Below are 18,257 nucleotides of genomic sequence, written 5' to 3'. Positions count from 1 at the left end.
AAGCCTCAATTATAGCTTTACCCCCTTGATTCCACCACCAATCTGCTCGAATCTAGTCACAAGTTACTTAATTACATCAATAAGTGCTAAATGAATCAACCCCAATGCGTGAAAATGCGTTTTCCCAAAGTTTTATCCAAAATGTCAAAATCACCCCTGGGCCCATGTGGTCGAAACCCGAGGTTTGAACCAAATCCCGATTACCCATTCCCCCACGAATCCAAATGTATAAAATATTTTGAAATCGAACCTCAAATTGAGGTCCAAATCCCCAAATTTTTGGAAAACTTAGGTTCTGCCCAAAACACCCAATTTCCCCCATGAAAATATTTGATTTTAAGTTGAAATCATGTTAAAAGATGTTAATGATTGAAGAAAACTAGTTAAAAATGACTTACAATTAATTTGGAGAAGAAAGGTTTTTTGAAAAATCGCCTCTTATGTTTTTGGGGTTTTGAAAGGTGAAAAAAGACTGAATATCCCATCTATTTATACCACTCTCAGACCTTCAACACGGACCGCATAAAAAGGACTGCGGCCGTGGAGCTTGATAAGTAGGATTTTAACATGTTTTATATCCATACTTGCCTGCTCTTTGAGTGTAATTTGCAACAAAATAGTCCCAAAATGCTTACAAATTGCGCTTGATTGCAGGTTTGAGCTATAAAGTGACAAATCGTCAAAGATCGGCTCAAATCGGAGTGAAACCTGCTCAAGTGTCAAAGATCATTAAAGTAAGGACATTCAGAACTTCATGCGGACCGCACCATCATTACATGCGACCGCACCATAGGAGTTCAGATACTGTGAAACTACAAGTCAAGTTCATGCGACCCGCGTCTCACTCATGCGGCCCGCGTCTCACTCATGCGGCCGCACAATCTTGCTATGCGGTCGCGTCCAAAAAGTTCAGAGAGTGTCATATTCCAGCACCAAACCATGCGGCGGCGTCCCACTTCATGCGGCCCGCGTCCCTCTCCATGCGGCCGCACTCTATGGTCACGCGGTCCGCGTCCAAGAAGTTCAGAGAAGTTGCCAAACTATTCATGCGGCCGCACAACAACTTTGTGCGGTCCGCGCCAGCCTTCATGCGGCCGCATTCCATCTTTGTGCGGTCCGCATCACCATCTTCAGAGAGCAAGATTCAGAGGTCAAGCAACCCTGTGTGGCCGCGTGCCAACTTTGTGCGGTCCGCACTAACACCGCAGGGGCATTTTTGTCCAATTTTTCCAGCCCACTATAAATAGAAAATTTTACCATTTTTAGGTCAAGTTGGGTACATCTGATAGCTGCTGCACTCGTGAGACTTATGTTTTGGCCTATCTTGGGCATTTTTAGCTTAGTTTCATCATAGATTATTGTAGTTTAACATTAGCAATTAATTAATATGGTTGTTTCATCTTCTATTTCTTCAGTTTCTTCTTCAATTATGTCTAGCTAAATCCATTAGCTAGGGTTGTGGCTCAACCCTAGTGTGGGTAATTAATGGGTGTTGCTTCTTAATGATAGATTAATATTGGGTGTTTGTTATTTGGGTTAATTTTATGGTTTAATTAAGGATTGATGGTTGCAAACATTGATTCTAGCTTAGTGGGTCTTGACTCTTCTTGAGAAAGGGAATCTATGACCCCAAAGTTGACCCACCAAGGAATTGGGGTGGATCTATGAGAAATGGTTGTCCCAATTAACGGGTTAAACTTCGAGAGAGTAATCACCCTACTTGAACCCTAGTTGTTTGGTCTAATTGGCCCGCCCAATTGGTCTCGAGAGAGTCAATTGGGCAAAATCGCTCTCACTACCGAGAGGTGTGAGAGTGCGTATAATTGTGCAATGGTTATAACATTGATCCCAAATCTGTCAATCTATTATTAGTAGTCTCTACCCGTTAGTTAACCACCTAGGTGATGCCACGACCCTAGTGTCTTTCTCTATATTAATCACAACTTAGAACATATCCCTACAACATAAATTAGCTTAAATTTGTAGTTGATAATAGTAGTTATTAAACAAAACCCCAAAAACTTTTAGAAGTACAATTAGGAGCAAGCACGCATTCCTAGTCTGAACAAATACGCAACTCCATTAAAAGCTCCCTGTGGAAATTGACCCCGATACCACTATTCGGGTAAAAGTCTTAGCGCCCGCTCTTCCTACCGTTGTGTGAGGTTGAGTTTGCTGCGATCACTTTTTGGCGTCGTTGCCGGGGAGCTTACAGTGTTGACTATTTATGTAGCTATTTTTGTGTTTTGCTTCTCTTTCCTTCTTGTTTACTAATTTTTTTTTGTGTCGATCAATCAGGTACAATGGCTCTTAATGCAAATGACCCTCTCGGCAATGTGATAGCGGGGGAGGAGGTAGATGATCTAGAACAAGATGAGGTCTTACCTCAAGCGGAGGGGCCAACATGTCAATATAAATGCAAATGAGAATAACAATATTCCAGACCCTCCTCCGGCACCACCGAGAGTGGCTCCCAGAGTTTTACCAAATCAAGGATACACCAGTGCTATTGTTCCTCCCCGAATCCGGGCGTGGAACTTTCAAATCACAAATGTTATACTGACCTTGCTCGAGCAGAGAGGTTATTTCACGGGTGCCTCTGATCAAAATGCCTACAAGCACTTGAAGGGGTTCGTGGATACATGTTGGGGTAGCAAGTAGACAAACGTGTCCGAGGATGCATTGAGATTGAGGCTTTTCCCGTTTTCTCTTCGGGGTAAAGCATTGGATTGGTTAGAAAGGCTCCCCAATTATTCCATTGCAACATGGGATGAATTGGCGAACAAATTTATTGCCAAGTTCTTCTCCCAAAGTCATATGGCAGCTCTTCGGGATGAAATTCTAGCTTTCAAGCAAGAGCCGATGGAACCTTTGCATGATATATGGGAAAGATATAGAACAATGGTGAAAGAGTACCCTAATAACGATATGACCGAGGCAATGATTCAACAAACCTTTTATCGGAGCATCAAAACCACAAATCAATGCATCGTGAACCAATTGGTCGGAGGGAACTTTATGAAACTTTCTTACCAAGAGGCATGTGATGTACTGGATGAAATGGCCGACACCTCTTCGGCATGGCAAAGCCGAGCAAACGTGCCCCAAGGTGACCCCACGGTCATCCATTTGCACAAGGAATTGCACGATCATGGCCAAGCTATCGCCAAGCTTACAACAACTATGAATCAATTGGCAAAGGCGCAATTGCAACAAGTCCAAAACCCGCGCCAAGTCAACACAATGGAAGGTGTTTCTATGTTGAAAAGGAGGCAAAGAGGACAACAACCTTTCCTTCTCAGGGTCCGAGTTTGTCCGGAAGTGAGATGGGGAGAATTGAAAGCATGTTCGAGCAAATGATGAAAAAGAACCAAGATTCTGAGGCCCAATTAGCTTCACATAACACATCTATCCGGAACTTGGAAGTGCAATTAGGCCAAATCTCTCAATCTTTAAATACTCGCCCCAAGGGTGCTCTACCAAGTAATACGGTAGTAAACCCCAAGGGTGGGCACAATAATCATGTGATGGCGGTGACATTACGAAGTGGAAGAGGCGGTGATGTGCATGCCTCAAGAGGAAACCAAGTTATGGTGGATGAAGATGAGTTACGAGATAATGAAATGCCTTTGGTGGTTGAAGATGTAGTTGAACCAAGTGTAAGAGATGATGTGCGGATTGATGTTCATGAGGTTGAGGAGGAAACACAAGAGGTCGTGAACCCGTCTAGGGAACACATGATTGATATGCCCGAGTCGGTGGTGCCCAAAGCCCAAGCACCCTTACCTCGACCTCCTCCGCCCTATCCTCAACGGTTGGCCAAGCAAAAGGGTGACAACCAATTTAAGAATTCATTGAGATGATGAAGAGTTTGACTCGTGCCTTTGGTGGAGGCACTCGAGCAAATGCCGGGGTAAGTAAAGTTCATGAAAGAGTTGGTTACAAAAAAGAGATCAATGGAGTGTGAGACAATCAAGATGACCCATCAAGTGAGCGCAATTGTGCATTCTATGGCTCCGAAACTTGAGGACTCCGGTGCATTCACTATCCCATGTACCATTGGAAGTGCCGACTTTGCAAAAGCCCTTTGGGACTTGGGGGCAAGTATCAATTTAATGCCAAATTCGGTCTTCAAGACCTTGGGAATCGGACAACCTCGTCCAACTTCTATGAGGCTTCAAATGGCGGACTGGTCAATGAAGCGGCCTTTGGGGATTATTGATGATGTCCTTGTTCGTGTTGATAAGTTCATATTGCCGGCCGATTTGGTTATTTTAGATTGTGAGGTGGATTTTGAGGTACCAATTATCCTTGGAAGACCTTTCCTAGCTACTGGGAAGGCTTTGGTAGATGTCGATGCGGGAGAGTTGACCTTCCGAGTTGGTGATGAAAAGGTGGTGTTCCATGTGTGAAAATCTATGAGGCAACCGAATAGAACCGAGGTGTTCTAGTTTGTTGACATTGTCACGGCGGTGATAGTGGATGATACAAGCACAATGGTAAATGTTGAGGACTCACTTGAAGCCGTGATCTTGAACATGGATGTTGATGATCATGCTGGGAGAGTTGAATGTGTAAACGCTTTGCATGGTAAGGGCTCGTATTCTTATGAGCCTAGGAAGTTATCCTTGGATCTTGAGAATCGCAAAACTCCCCCAACCAAGCCATCGATTGAAGAGCCGCTGGTGTTGGAGTTGAAACCACTTCCTCCTCACCTCAGGTACAAATACTTGGGCCCTAATTTCACTTTGTCTGTTATTCTTTCGTCTTGTTTGACTAACGTGCATGTTGACGCCACTTTGGCGGTTCTACAAAAGCGGAAGAGGGCGATCGGATGGACATTGGCGGATATTTGGGGTATAAGCCCCGCCTTTTGCATGCATAAGATCATATTGGAGGAGGATGTGAGGCCCTCACTTGAACACCAAAGGAGACTCACGAAGCTATGCAAGAAGTGGTCAAGAAGGAAGTTATCAAGTGGCTTGACGTCGGTGTGGTGTATCCTATTTCTGACAACTCATGGACTTCTCCGTACAATGCGTACCGAAGAAGGGCGGGATGACTGTGGTAACCAATGCTAACAATGAGTTGATTCCTACTCGGACGGTGACGAGATGGAGAGTTTGTATGGACTATAGAAATCTTAACAAGGTGACTCGAAAGGATCATTTCCCGTTGTCGTTCCTCGACCAAATGCTTGATCATCTTGCGGGTCGGTTGTTCTATTGCTTTTTAGATGGGTATTCGGGGTACAATCAGATTCGCATCGCCCCGGAAGATCAGGAAAAGACGACCTTTACTTGTCCCTACGACACATTCGCATTTTTGAGGATGCCGTTTAGATTGTGTAATGCCTCAGCAACCTTTCAACGATGTATGATGGTAATTTTCACTAACACGGTGGAAGATATATTGGAGGTCTTTATGGATGATTTTAGCGTGGTGGAGGACTCCTTTGAAGAATGCTTGACAAATTTGGATCGTGTGTTGGCCCGATGTGAAGATACAAACCTAGTTCTCAATTGGGAAAAATGTCATTTTATGGTAGAAGAGGGTATTGTATAGGGTCATAAGATTTCAAAGAGAGGTATTGAAGTTTACAAAGTCAAGATTGAAGTCATTTCAAGGTTACCTCCCCCTACTTCTATCAATGGGGTGAGGAGCTTTTTGGGGCACGCGGGTTTCTACCGAAGGTTCATCAATGATTTCTCTAAGGTAGTTAACCCGTTGTGCAAGTTGTTAGAGAAGGAGGCCAAGTTTGTCTTTGATGAGAAATGCATGGAGGCGTTCGAGCTTCTAAAACACAAGTTGACAACTACCCCTATCATTACCGCACCCAATTGGAGCTTACCATTTGAGCTCATGTATGACGCTAGTGATGTTGCGGTAGGGGCGGTCTTGGGCCGTTCCATCCGGTGTACTACTCAAGCAAGACGATGAATGAAGCTCAAAGAAACTATACAGTCACCGAGAAGGAGTTGCTATTGTGTTTGCCATGGAAAAGTTCCGACCATATCTTATGGGGGCCAAATTGATTATCCATACCGATCATGCCGCCCTTAGGTATTTGATGACCAAGAAAGATTCAAAAGCAAGGTTGATGAGATGGGTGCTACTTCTTCAAGAGTTTGATTTAGAAATTGTGGACCAGAAAGGAAGTGAAAATCAAGTGGCGGACCACTTGTCCCGCTTGGAGGAAGAGGGGAGGCCTTCTGACGGCTTGAGATCAATGATGCATTCCCGGATGAACAACTCCTTGCGGTATCTATGCATGATATGCCGTAGTTTGCCGATGTGGCAAATTATCTTGTGACCGGTATAATCCCATATGAGCTCCCTTCTAACCAAGGTAAGAAGCTCAAGCGGGATAGTTTGGATTATTATTAGGATGATCCATATTTGTTCAAGATTTGCACCGATGGTGTGATTCGCCGATGTGTCCCGGAAAAAAGAACAATTGAGTATTTTGGAGGCTTGTCATTCCTCTCCTATGGTGGCCATCATGGCGGGGTGAGGACGGCTTTTAAGGTGCTTAGTTGCGGTTTCTATTGGCCCTCCTTGTTTAAAGATGCCGGTGATTTTGTCAAGATGTGATGAATGCTAACGAGCCGGTGGGATTTCTAAAAAGGATTAAATGCCTCTCAACACAATTCTAGAGGTGGACATTTTTATGTGTGGGGTATCGACTTTATGGGGCCGTTCGTGAGTTCTTGTGGGAACACCTATATCTTGGTAGCGGTTGATTATGTGTCGAAATGGGTCGAAGCCGTTGCTTTGCCCAACAATTAAGCTCGAAATGTGGTGGCGTTCTTGAAAAAGAGTATCTTCACAAGGTTTGACACTCCACGTGCTATCATTAGTGATGGTGGTTCTCATTTTTACAACCGGGCTTTTGATTCATTGCTTGCCAAGTATGGTGTAAATCACAAGGTGACCACTCCTTATCATCCTCAAGCGAGTGGCCAAGTTGAGGTTTCCAACTGAGAGATCAAGAGTATTTTGTCCAAAACTGTCAATGCCAATATGACTGATTGGTCGAATAAACTAGATGATGCTCTTTGGGCCTATCAGACAGCTTACAAGATCCCGATTGGTATGTATCCGTACCGATTGGTGTTTGGGAATGCTTGTCATCTTCCGGTGGAATTGGAGCATAAGGCTATGTGGGCCTTGAGAAAATTGAACTTAGAATGGGATGTCGCTGTGAATCTCCGGGTTGAGCAACTCAATGAGCTAGACGAGTTTAGATTTCATGCCTACTCCAGCGTGTCCTTGTACAAGGAAAAGATTAAGTACCTTCACGATAAGTATGCCCGGGGGAAGGAATTCAAAGTTGGTGACATGGTTCTTATTTTCAACTCCTGGTAGAGGTTAATCCCGGGAAAGCTTAAGTCTAAGTGGAGTGGTCCATTTGAAGTTGTTGGTGTAACCCCATTTGGAGCTATTGATCTCAAAAACAAAAATGGTGAAGTTTTCCGGGTCAATGGGCATCGTGTCAAGAACTACTTGGGAAAGTTTGATGACACCCCCGTGGTGGCACTCATTCATTTGAAGTGACTTTGATGGTAACATGCGTCGTGCCGCGACGTTAAATCAAGCGCTTCTTGGGAGGCAACCCATGTCTTTTTCTTTCTTTTTTTGATTTCTGTTGTAGATTAGGATTTTTGAGCTAATGGTTTGTGAGATGTTGCAGGAATTGTGATTGAACTAGTGCAAAACAACTGTGCAAAAAGTGCACAGTCTCTGAACAGTGACCGTGCAGCCGCGATCCCACTTTGTGCGGTCTGCACCAGCCAAAGAAAATATTGCCAAGTCTCTGAACTGTGTTCACGCGGCCACGTCCCACTTTGTGTGGCCCGCGTGGTTCGCATGCGGCTGCAACCCATCTCATGCGGTCCGCGCGCCTTCGTTGCAGCTACAGGTAAATGGTAAAGTCCCAGTGCGGCCCGCGGTCGTGTTTATGCGGCCGCACGGGATGGTAAGTGATGGGCCCCACTGTGTTTCCTATAAATAGACCATTAGGATCTTCATTAGAACTTTTCGCCAAAATTATCCCCTGAGCCCTAAAAGTTACTGTTCACATTCAGAGACCCCTCTTAGTGTTAATATCAAGAGCATTTCTTCGCTTTCTTGGTAACATCTCTCTCACATTAGTCTTTACTTAGTATTAATTTAAACTTTATACATGTTCTGCTAGTCATAACTTCTTCGTTTTTCTTTTCTGTTCTTCGTCGTTTCATGATTAGGATAGTTTTATATTGTTCTTGTTGTTCTTTGAAATGATGGGCATGTTATAAATGAGTGGGGACAAAGTAGGATGCTAAAACGTGAAAAACTTGAGTTTTCTTTTGTAAAACCCTAATTGCCCCTGTAATTAAAGCCCAGTGCGGCCGCACCCCGAAATTATGCGGTCCGCATGCCTTTTACACGGCCGTATCACTCTGCTATGCGGTCCGCGTAAACCTTGAACCTAAATGTTGATTATCCCAGCGCGGTCGCATGCCCAGTTTGTGCAGTCTGCGGCATGCCCCACGCGGCCGTATCCCATGTTTGAGCGGTCCGCGTGGGTGAGGTTCAGAGGGCACCAGTTTTTAATAGTATGGCCAATGCGGCCGCATGACCAGTTTGTGCGGACCGCGTTGGCCCCCACTCGGCCGCATCCCATGTTTGCGCGGTCCGCGTGGGTAAGGTTCAGAGGACACCAGTTTTTAATAGTATGGACAATGCGGTCGCATGACCAGTTTGGGCGGACTGCGTTAGCCCCCTCGCGGCCGCACCCCTTGTTCATGCGGTCCGCATGGTTCCTAATCAGAGAGGTGTTCATTTCCCAATTTGGTCAGTGCGGTCCGCATGCCTTGTTTGTGCGGTCCGCACTGCTATCACCTATTCTCTGTCTGTGTTTCTGTTCTATACTTAAACTCTGTAATTGCCTGAACTAACAATGTTAGAATTATTTGTGTGCAGGAAATGGTTAAACAACGAGGGCATGGAGCTAAACAACCCGGACGAGGAGCTGACCCCTCCCGGGGAGGTAAAGCAAAATTGAAGAAACTCACTCCCCAACCAAAGCTAAAAACAAGAAAGCAGGTGATGAGTGATGAAGATCAGTCGGGGAGTGAGTACCTCCCCTCCCAGGATGTCTCAACTGATTCGGGGAAAGCCCCCGCAGGCCCAGCTAAAGCTCCAACTGTTATACAATATGAGTCGTCTGAGGGCTTAGAAGCAGGAAGTGCCAAATACTCCACCTCCCCCACAGCTTCAGAATCCAGGGAGGGTGCAGAAGATAAAAACAAGAGTTATGAGGAGGTCCCGGATAGTGGGGTACTTAGAGTTATGGGAATTGAAAGAACTAGAAACCCAATTGTATGGCAGGACAGATTTGTCAGCGAGGTGGCCTTTCATAAATTCCGGGAAGTGTGGCCCAAGAAGAAGGTGATTCCAGAAAGAAGAGTAGTCACCCGGGACTTGTTACCCTACCTTCCCCGAGTCCATGAACAATTTCTTACTAGAATGGGGTGGGATTTCTTTAAAGATGAGCTTGTCGATGCAAATGAACATATGTGAAGGAATTCTACAGCAATGTGGCCCACATAAAAGAAGGGTCAATTGCAACCAAAGTGCGGGATAAGAAGATAGTGTTCTCGGGAGAGGCGTTGAATGAATATTTGGGTTTCAATGAGGAGGATGACTCTCTGTACAGAGAGAAGTTAACGTTGAAATAGGAAGCTCGTCCTTGGGTGGCACAGTTCTTAGCTCAGCAGGGTGTTGTTCCGGAATGGATTCATGTGAGGAAGAAAATACTGCGAAAGGACGTCAATTTTGAGGCGAGAGGATGGTTAACTTTTGTAAACAACAGGTTGGACCCTTCGTCCCATGACCAGACCATTCCAATCGCCCGAGCGGTTCTCATTGCATCCATCATGGCAGGTTTCCCCATCAATGTGGGGAATGTTATGTACAGTGTGATCACATCCATTGGCATTGATACGGACAGAAACTACCCCTACCCGAACACCCTAACAATGTACTTTGAAGATGCAAAGGTGAAAAAATACCCTTTCGATGTTGGAGTCCGGCCGGTGTCCCGGTTCTCATGGTTTAATATTCAGGGGCCGGACAACCCAAAGGGGGATAAGAAGGGAAAAACATCCACCTCTGCCCCGACTGGCCAGTCTGAGGAGCCAGTTACGGTAGAGGCTTCTATTGAGCCACCTACTCCTGCTGCCACTACTGTTCCGGATATCCCATCCTCCTCTGCAGGTCCCAGTTCTTCAACTGGCCCAGTGGTTCCCACATCCAAATCCAACCCCCTCACGGCCCAGCAGTTAGCAAATACATTGGCCAGTTTGAACAACTGGATGTTAGTCTCGACATCCAAGTTGTCCACTTTGGAAACCACAGTTGCGGCCCAGTCTGTTCCAGCCACCGTTGAGACTTTTCAGTCCATTGAGGAGACATTGAAGACACACCTGGCCAACCAGGAGAAGATTTTTGGCTACTCATGCTGCCTTGACAAAGGCAGTTGATGCACAGGGCAAAGCTCTAAAGGAGCTTGCCAAAGAACACAAGAAGATGAGAAAATCCCGGGCATCTAAGGAAGAGGTGAAGGAGCTCCGAGCTGAGGTTGACAAGCTAAAGGCAGACCAGCTACCTTTAGACTTGTTCTTTGATGAGTCAGCACCTCCAACAGCAGTAGTTGTACCGGAGCCACAACATGAGGAGGAGCCTAGGCACCCAAGGAAGAAGAGAAAGCTTCCTAGCACTGAGGGTGTTGTGATAGAGGTAGCACAGGTTCAGGAGGATACTTTCAGTGCTCCACCAGATGTTCTGACGGTCCATGACCCAGCCCCTGTCCCAGCAGCAGAGCAACAGCATGCCGGGAACCAGTCTGAGGTTCCCGCCAGTACAGAGGACCAGGGGACCACTGATCAGCCCATGACGACGGATCAGGCTTGAGGAGCCACTCTATATCCTTTCTCTGTTTATATGTTTATTTTGGTAGTTGGCATTGGGGACAATGCCAGCTTTTATTCGTGGGGGTGCACCCTACTATTTTGTATTTTGATGGTTGATACATTTGAGATGACTGTACATATTTATTTGACTCTTAGCTTATGTTGCTAGTTGATAGTTGGCATGTACATAACTTTTCTAATTTATGTACATATTCATTCCCACCCCCTCCCCCCCCTTGTATATTTTACTCCCCTATTGTACATATTCATTCGGTTTTCTATTTTCGTTAAAATATTTCGTTTTTAGTTTCATAGCAGGCCCGTAACCTTTTTGTTTTGTGTTGGGGTTTGCAATAAGCCCTTGGTTTTCTTAATGCCACGGTTCTTTCCAAGGGTAGAGTGTTGTGCGAACCGGGTGGCTCTTCCCAATGAGAGATAGCGTGACAACCTTCTTAAGGGTTTGAGTCCATTTTCTATTTTTCTTTTTTTTTGATTTTCAAGTTTTGCAGTCAAAGGTACCTCAGGCAAAGCTTCACTTGGGCCTAACACATTTGCCTTTTATCCCATGGTCAAAGACATAATGTTGTGCTTAGGATGGTGAAAGTCGTGGCCTTGAGACTCTTGTGTTGACCAAAAGTCATCATGTGATCGTATTGGACCATTGTGCGCTTGAATCATAACTAAGGTCGTTGTGGACCCTCGACTCGATATCTTTAGCAATCCTTGAGTGTGTGTGGCGAGAATTCGATTTGCGGGTCCAAGTCCCGAGCCGATGGTCTAGAACTTGCCCCGAATGTTTGTTGAGGCGAAATCTTAGGTGAAATTTGGCTTGAGAAGTGATTGTAGGCTCTCCTTGATCCAAAATGCTAAGATTGAACAATTCCATGACCTACCAATGAAATGATCCCTAGTTAACCCTTTTGAGCCTTGAACCTTCTTCTTTCAAGAACCAAAGCTACAAGCCTATACCCGTTCTTAATGATACCCTCTCTTGGCACCCAAATCTTCCCTTGAGTAGATGGCAAATATCTAAGTTTGGGGGGAGACAAGAAAGGAAACAACGTGGTAAAAAGGTACAAGAGCAAAAAGAAAAGAAAGGTAATAAAAAAAAACCTAATTGAATAAGGTCAAAAAGGGGATTCAAAGAAAACAAAAGTGAAAAAGGGTGTGGAAAAAGTAGAAAAAGGAGAAACGTGTTGAATTGCATAAGAAAGGGTGAAAATATGTCTCTCTAACCCCTTGAAAAAGAAGTGAATACTCAAATGAGTCAAGAAAGTGTGCCAAAATGAATCAAAAGAAGTGCTTAAGGGAAGATTGAACTCACTTGAACAAAAATATGTCCTACCCTTACCTAAAAGCCTCCACAATGACTCCACAAAAGCCCTACATAATTTTGAGTTGAAGGGAACCTACATTAGTGGATACTTACATAAGGGGCAAGCATATGGTACTTAGAGCCGGACTTGTGGACTCTTCCTTGAGAGAGATGAGTGAAGATCCATCAACCTCGGTTTGTGTGTCAATACTTTAAAAGGTGAGGTTCACTTAGGGAGAGTTGAGGATGTGTGAGTTTGGGTTCCACAATGACCAAAGTAATTGAGAAAAGTTCTTTGATGAAATGTGTCAACTCTTGATGCTCTTGTGTCACACTTGATCCACAAGTTTTCAAAGTTTAAATGTGTTAATGATGCATTCGCATTGAGGGCAATTGTTAGTCCCAATTGATGCTTGTTGAGGTTACTTTAGGATAAGCTGAAATTACTTGGATGTTGCCTTTGAGGGGTGGGTCTTATTTTGTTTGCTTGAGGACAAGCAAAGGTTTAAGTTTGGGGGAGTTGATAAGTAGGATTTTAACATGTTTTATACCCATACTTGCCTGCGCTTTGAGTGTAATTTGCTACAAAATAGTCCCAAAATGCTTACAGATTGCGCTTGATTGCAGATTTGAGCTATAAAGTGACAAATCGTCAAAGATCGGCTCAAATCGGAGTGAAACCTGCTAAAGTGTCAAAGATCATTAAAGTAAGGACATTCAGAACTTCATGCAGACCGCACCATCATGTCATGCGGCCGCACCATAGGAGTTCAGAGACTGTGAAACTACAAGTCAAGTTCATGCGGCCCGCGTCCCACTTCATGCGACCCGCATCTCACTCATGCGGCCGCACAAGCTTGCTATGCGGTCGCGTCTAAAAAGTTCAGAGAGTGTCATATTCCAGCAGCAAACCAAGCGGCCGCGTCCCACTTCATGCGGCCCGCGTCCCTCTCCATGCGGCCGCACTCTATGGTCACGCGGTCCGTGTCCAAGAAGTTCAGAGAAGCTGCCAAACTATTCATGTGGCCGCACAACAACTTTGTGCAGTCCGCGCTAGCCTTCATGCGGCCGCATTCCATCTTTGTGCGGTCCGCATCACCATCTTCAGAGAGCAAGATTCAGAGGTCAAGCAACCCAGTGCGTCCGCGTGCCAACTTTGTGCGGTCCGCACTAACCCCGCAAGGCATTTTTTCCAGTTTTTCTAGCCCACTATAAATAGAGCATTTTACCATTTTTAGGTCAAGTTGGGTACATCTGATAGCTGCTGCACTTGTGAGACTTATGTTTTGGCCTATCTTGGGCATTTTTAGCTTAGTTTCATCATAGATTATTGTAGTTTAACATTAGCAATTAATTAATATGGTTGTTTCATCTTCTATTTATTCAGTTCCTTCTTTAATTATGTCTAGCTAAATCCATTAGTTAGGGTTATGGCTCAACCCTAGTGTGGGTAATTAATGGGTGTTGCTTCTTAATGATAGATTGATATTGGATGTTTGTTATTTGGGTTAATTTTATGGTTTAATTTGATGGTTTCAAACATTGATTCTAGCTTAGTGGGTCTTGACTCTTCTTGAGAAAGGGAGTCTATGACCCCAAAGTTGACCCAACAAGGAATTGGGGTGGATCCATGAGAAATGGTAGTCCCAATTAACGGGTTAAACCTCGAGAGAGTAATCACCCTACTTGAACCCTAGTTGCTTGGTCTAATTGGCCTACCCAATTGGTCTCGAGACAGTCAATTGGGCAAAATCGCTCTCACTACCGAGAGGTGTGAAAGTGGGTATAATTGTGCAACGGTTATAACATTGATCCCAAATCTGTCAATCTATTATTAGTAGTCTTTACCCATTATTTAACCACCTAGGTGATGCCACGACCCTAGTGCCTTTTTCTATATTAATCACAACTTAGAACATATCCCTTCAGCATAAATTAGCTTAAATTTGTAGTTGATAATAGTAGTTATTAAACAAAAACCCCAAAAACGTTTAGAAGTACAATTAGGAGCAAGCACGCATTCCTAGTCTGAACAAATACGCAACTCCATTCCAAGCTCCCTGTGGAAATTGACCCCGATACCACTATTCGGGTAAAAGTCTTAGCACCCGCTCTTCCTACCGTTGTGTGAGGTTGAGTTTGTTGTACCAGAGCTCCACCGTGGACCACATTAAATGGACTACGGCCGCACAGGCCTCCCTGAAGACCTGCAGTTCAGCACCCTGTGCGGACCGCATAAAGGCGAGTACAGCCGCACAGCATCCACCGCGCCACGCACAAAAGCGACCGCGGATGCGCTGGCCCCTCCGCGGTCGTACGCGATTTCTCGCGGACCGCACTAAACGGTTCAGAGGCCTGCACTTCCTGAACCTGCAACATCTGACTTTTTAAGCCTAAGGCATCCCGAAACCTACTCGAACTCACCCGAACCCTCAAAACTCCAACCCAAGTATACACACAACCTCAAAAACATCTTACGGACATATTCGTGTCATCCAATTACCAAAATAATATCACGAGCATCGAATTAAACCTCGAGGTCAATGAAATATCTCAAAACTCTTTTAAACATCACATTTCTCAATTAAGGTCCGGATTGCGTCAAACAACGTCAATTTTTAACCAAATTTGATAGGAATGACACAAGTCATATATAAGACCTGTACCGGGTGTCGGAACCAAAATACGGGCCCGATACCAACTCATTCTAATCAAATTTCATTTCAATTTCCTTAGACATTTTTAAAAAAACAATTTCCTTAAAAAATTTCACTTCTCGGGCTAGGGACCTCGGATTTCAATTCCGGGCATACGCCCGAGTTCCATATTTTCCTACGGACCCTTCCGGACCGTCAAATCACGGGTCCGGGTCCGTTTACCTAAAATGTTGACCAAAGTCAAACTTATTCATTTTAAACTCAAACTTAGCATTTTTCATAGAATTTCATATTTATGCTTTCCTACTACGTGCCTGGACTGCGCATGCAAATCGAGGCGACTCTAAATGTGGTTTTCAAGGCCTCGGAAGCACAAAATGGATAAGAAAACAGGTGATGACCCCTTGGGTCGTCACATTCTCCACCTCTAAAACAATTGTTCGTCCTCGAACGGACAGAAGAAGGAAGTACCTAAGTCGGGGAAAAGATGAGGATAACAGCTCCGCATATCGAACTCAGACTCCTAGGTCGATGCCTCAGGAGGCTGACCTCTCCACTGAACACGAATAGAAGGGAAACTCTTGGATCTTAACTGACGAACCTGTCGGTCTAGAATAGCTACCAGCTCCTCCTCATAGGACAAGTCCTTGTCCAACTGGACAATGCTGAAATCTAACACATGGGATGGATCGCTGTGATACCTCCAAAGCATGGACACATGGAACACTGGATGCACGGCTGATAAGCTCGACGGCAATGCAAGTCTATAAGCCACCTCTCCCACTCGATCAAGAATCTCAAACGGACCAATGAACCTAGGGCTAAGCTTGCCCTTCTTCCCAAATTTTATCACGCCCTTCGTAGGCGACACTCGGAGCAGTACTCGCTCACCAACCATAAAAGCCACATCGCAAACCTTAAGATCTACACAACTCTTTTGCCTGGATTGAGCTATACAAAGCCTATCCTGAATGATCCTGACCTTGTCCAAGTCCTCCTGAACCAGATCCGTACCCAACAACCGAGACTCTCCCGGCTCAAACCATCCAACCGGAGATCGACACTGCCTACCATACAAAGCCTCATAAGGAGCCATCTGGATACTCGACTGGTACCTGTTTTTGTAAGCAAACTCTGCTAAAGGCAAAAACTTATCCCACGAACCTCTAATATCAATAACACAAGCTCGGAGCATATCCTCCAATATCTGAATAGTCCGCTCAGACTGCCCGTCCGTTTGAGGATGAAATGTTGTACTCAACTCAACCTGGGTGCCTAACTCTCGCTGAACTGCCCTCCAAAAACGTGAGGTAAACTGCGTATCTCGATCCGAAATGATAGATACCGTCACACCATGAAGGCGAACAATATCCCGGATATAGATTTCAGGTAACCTCTCGGATGAATAGGAGACTACCATAGGAATGAAATGCGCTGACTTGGTCATCCTATCAACAATGACCCAAACTGCGTCGAACTTCTTCAGAGTCAGCGGAAGTCCAGTAACGAAGTCCATAGTGATCCGCTCCCACTTCCACTCAGGAAGTTCAATCCTCTGAAATAAACCATCGGGCTTCTGATGCTCTTACTTAACCTGCTGACAATTCAAACACCGAGCCACATGTGCAACAATATCCTTCTTCATTCTATGCCACCAATAATGCTGCCGCAAGTCCTGATACATTTTCGCGGAGCCTGGGTGAATAGAGTACCGGGAACTATGGGCATCCTATAAAATCAACTCTCGAAGCCCATCCACATTAGGCACACAAACTCGACCCTGCAATTTCAAAACTCCATCATCACCTAAGGTAACCTGCTTGGCACCTTCACGCTGCACCATGTCTCTAAGGACACACGAATGTGGATCATCAAACTGCCGATCACGGATACGCTTTAATAATGAGGAACGAGTGACCGTGAAAGATAATACCCGACAAGGCTCAGAAATATCCAACTTCACAAATCGATTGGCTAAGGCCTGAACATCCAAAGCAAGCGGCCTCTGACTAACCGGAATATAAGCAAGACTGCCCATACTGGCTGACTTTCTACTCAAAGCATCGGCCACAACATTGGCCTTCCCCAGGTGATATAAGATAGTGATGTCATAATCCTTCAACAACTCCAACCACCTCCTCTGCCTCAAATTCAACTCCTTTTGCTTGAACAAATACTGAAGACTCTTGTGATCAGTGAACACCTCACATGCCACGCCATACAGATAATGCCTCCAAATCATCAATGCATGAACAACGGCTGCCAACTCTAAATCATGCACTGGATAGTTCTTCTCATGAATCTTCAATGGCCCTGAAGCATAGGCAATGACCTTGTCATCCTGCATCAACACTGCACCAAGCCCAATACGGGAAGCATCACAATAGACTGTGTAAGGCCCTGAAACTGTGGGCAGTACTAACACCGATGCCGTAGTCAGAGCTGTTTTGAGCTTCTGAAAGCTCGCCTCACACTCATCTGACCATCTGAACTGGGCACCCTTCTGGGTCAACCTTGTCATCGGGGCTGCGATAGATGAGAACCCCTCTACGAACCGACGATAGTAGCCTGCCAATCCCAAGAAACTCTGGATCTCTGTAGCTGATGTTGGTCTAGGATAGTTCTTGACTGCCTCAATCTTCTTCGGATCAACCTGAATACCCTCTGCTGATAAGACATGACACATGAATGCAATTGAACTCAACCAGAACTCACATTTTGAGAACTTAGCATATAGTTGACTATCCCTCAGAGTCTGAATAATCACTCTGAGATGTTGCTCGTGCTCCTCCAGACTACGAGAATATATCAGAATATAATCAATGAGGACTATTACGAACGAGTCCAAATAAGGCCTGAACACCCGATTCATCAAATCCATGAAAGCTGCTGGGGCATTTGTCAACCCGAATAACATAACCAAGAACTCATAATGCCCGTACCGAGTGCGGGATGCTATCTTAGGACATCGTATGCCCTAATCCTCAACTGATGGTAGCCAGATCTCAAGTCAATCTTTGAAAATACCTTGGCACCCTGAAGATGATCGAACAAATCATCAATCCTTGGAAGTGGATACTTATTCTTGATTGTAACCTTGTTCAACTGTCGGTAGTCAATGCACGTTCTCATCGAACCATCCTTTTTCTTAACAAACAACACTGGTGCACCCTAAAGAAAAATGTTGGGTCTAATGAAACCCTTCTCAATCAAGTCTTGCAACTGCTCTTTCAACTCTGGCGGAGCCATGCGATATGGTGAAATAGAAATGGGCTGAGTGCCCGGGACAAATCGATGCAGAAATCAATATCCCTATCGGGTGGCATACCC

This window comes from Nicotiana sylvestris, chromosome 7, assembly GCF_000393655.2.
Source record: "Nicotiana sylvestris chromosome 7, ASM39365v2, whole genome shotgun sequence".
Lineage (NCBI taxonomy): Eukaryota > Viridiplantae > Streptophyta > Magnoliopsida > Solanales > Solanaceae > Nicotiana > Nicotiana sylvestris.
This window is presented reverse-complemented; position numbering follows the sequence as displayed.